The sequence below is a fragment of the Anoplopoma fimbria genome, chromosome 18, assembly GCF_027596085.1.
Source record: "Anoplopoma fimbria isolate UVic2021 breed Golden Eagle Sablefish chromosome 18, Afim_UVic_2022, whole genome shotgun sequence".
Taxonomy (NCBI): Eukaryota; Metazoa; Chordata; class Actinopteri; order Perciformes; family Anoplopomatidae; genus Anoplopoma; species Anoplopoma fimbria.
In genome coordinates this window covers 2,531,980-2,535,251 of record NC_072466.1, presented here as the reverse complement: position 1 = coordinate 2,535,251, position 3,272 = coordinate 2,531,980, and positions in this window count along the sequence as shown.

The following is a 3,272-nucleotide window of genomic DNA, read 5'->3' as shown; positions in this document are numbered from 1 at the left end:
AGAGAATGCAGCTTTCACTTTTCAGAACCGAAGATTGCCGCCTTGTTTGGCCTAGTATTATTCTTTGTCTTACTTCTATTCAGAGGATAATCATGCTATAAGTAAACACAAAATATAAAGTTTGTTTACATTTAAAGTAAGCTGAATTAGCTTTTAGCATTTCCTGTTTGCAGTGTACCCACGTGTGTATAGACAACTATCACTGGATTAATTTGAAACTGTAGAAAACTTAAAAACATGATGATTTTGTATGATTTCTGGGTGGTTTTCTGGATGTTTATAAACAATGGAAATCAAAACACTGATATGCTCAGAAACCGTAAATCAAAGTGAATCTTAAAACATGTGTATCATGTCTGTGCGTTCAGAGTTATGACTCAGAGAAGTAGTGGGATTTTTATGCAGATTATAAAGAACCATAATTAGCCCTGAGGTGTGTGTCACAGCCACCATGTTGATAACGAGCCAAAGGTCAAAGTACAATAACGAACATCCTGTTGTTTTAGGAACACAGATATGTACTGTTCACCTCACAGAGTATCTGTGTCTCTCTGTGAGTTCATTTCTACATCGCCTTTCAACAGCAAGGCATTAAGGAGAGTCACACAACACGATAGAAAAGGACAGAAAAAAAGCATGAAAATAGGATTAAAATGAAATAGAAGATAAAATTAGAATAAATTAGATACAACAGAAGAATAAATATCTCAAAGCTAGTGGCAAACATTAGGAAAACTGTTCTGTAAATCTCCCACACAATGCTAGTGTGTCGTTTGTCATTTGTGAGCGTTTAAAACATTGATTTGATAAATGGTCATGATGTTAATTACAGTCAGCCTTGTTCATGTGTTTTAATAATAAAGACATTATTTTAGTGGTTGTGAGAACCGTGATGTGTTGCTGAGCAGGACTAGTCATTCGAAACAGTCAGATGTAATGTAATGTAGAGCTGTGCATGAGTCCATCCATCAATAAAAACCTGCAAGTGCACAAACAGCACTCTGTCATGAGTAGCAGTGCAGCGTCTCCATGGAAACAGCATCACCTCCTTCTTTGCCTGCTGGAGATGTGTTTTTTAACGTGTACCAGCTTCCTCTCTCTTTCTCTCTTTCCCCTTTCAATCAGTTCACTTATATTTCAATGGAAGAAAAAATCAGAAATGTGCTGCAGCAACTTAGTCTTGTACTAACGTTGATGTAAAACGATGGAGTCAAGAGGAGAGCCAGGTCATTTGTTGTCTCCAAGTATTTTGATTTCCATTGTTTATAAACATCCAGAAATCCACACAGAAATCATAAAATAGATGCTTTTTATAACTGCAGAACCTGCCAGAGAATCATCATGTTTTTAAGTTTTCTACAGTATGAAATGAATCCAGTGATAGTTGTCTATACACACGTGGGTACACTGTAAACACGAAATGCTAAAAGCTAATTCAGCTTACTTTTAATGTTAACAAACCTTATATTTTGTGTTTACTTATAGCATGATTATCCTCTAAATAGAAGTAAGACAAGGAATATTAATATGACAAAACCCAGTGGCAACCTCCGGTTCTGAAAAGTAAAGACAACGCTGAAGTTCCTTAAAGCTGCATTCTCTCTCCTGTCCATCAGGGGGCGACTCCTCTGGTTGTATAGAAGTCTATGAGAAAATGACTCTACTTCTCTCTTGATTTATTCCCTCAGTAAACATTGTAAACATGAGTTTATGGTCTCAATCTCTAGTTTCAAGTCTTCTTCAATACAGCATGATGTTCATTTAGTAAATGATGCTCCATTTAGAGTCAAACAGACCATAAAGCAGGGGATGCTTTAGGGCGGGGCTACACACTGATTGACAGGTCGACACCACGGCGTTGTTTAGTTATGAGTTGTCGTGTTTTCTGTCTTCACAGTGTGTCTTGAGTTCATGAAAGTTAATTGTAACATTTAGGTTGTTATTTAGTACTTAATACTCTCATGGTTGCAGAAAACAACATGGTCACGGCCAAAAGCCAAGATGCCAACAGTCAAAATACCGAACTCGAGACTTCAAAAGCGCAGACATCCCGACGACAGCGTTGTCTTCTTATATACAGTCTGTGGTCAAATCTGTGGACTGCCCCTTTAAAATATTGAGTTATTTATTCACGGCTGCCGTCGTGTTGTTGTCAGCCCGCGGGGCTCAGGGCCAAAGAAACACTGATTAGGTTTTATTGATGAAGCCGACAAACGATGATCGAGTTGCTGAGGGATTTCCAAAGCAACTCGATCATCGTTTTTAATCCCCATTGATGAAGCTGCTGGAGGTTTAGTCCTCCGAATCCTTTCACCGTCTTCACAGAGTCAATAAGACAATTCAACCTGAAATGAAACAGCAGCTTATGTTCTCCAGGCCTCCCAGTTCTGCTTCACTGTTTTTTCCTGCATGCTTTTTAAAGTGTTTTTCCTAAATAAATATATTTTTCCGATCCAACCGAAGGGGATTTTCAGCCGCCCTACTGGATTCAGTTTAGAGGGCGCCTTCCTCTGTGGTTGAGCAGAAACAGATCCTCTGTCAGATCAGGGACTCAAACCAGTAACCTGGTTGTTGTCAGAGAGCTTGTTTTTGGGGGTTTGGAAGAGTTTTGTGGAAAATGCCAGAATGATTGGACGGAATATTTTGACCCTCGTAGATCCCGTGTGTGTTTGTTTGTGAGTGGAAATAAGCCTCCACACACAACACACACACACACACACACACACACACACACACACACACACACACACACACACACACACACACACACACACACACACACACACACACACTATGCTCTGTGGGGTCTATGAAGAGTTGGCAGTAACATGTTTCTTCTTTTCTCCTCTTCCTCCTCCTTCATCCAATAGAAAGTCTTCTGATCTGCTATATATTCATATGTGTATATATATATATATATATATATATATATATATATATATCATAATATATTGATCATAATATTGATCATAATTATATCATCTCTATCGTGTCTCGATTAACGTATAATTTCTTAACCGTTATTTTTACGCAGGAAGGGTAATAAAGAATTTTAAAGAGTTTCTCATTCATTAATTTTAGTTGTTGCATTTTTCTAAATTATATTTGCTAAACTTCTTTTTTTTCTTTGTTTGTTTTCCTGTCATACTTTTATGTGTGTGCAAAAAAATATGCAAAGCTAAGGTTAAATGTTTTTGACATTAACAGCTTGATAGTGAACACACTAGCTATCAGTTCTGATGCTGACCAGTAAGGGGCGCTGTTTAGCACCA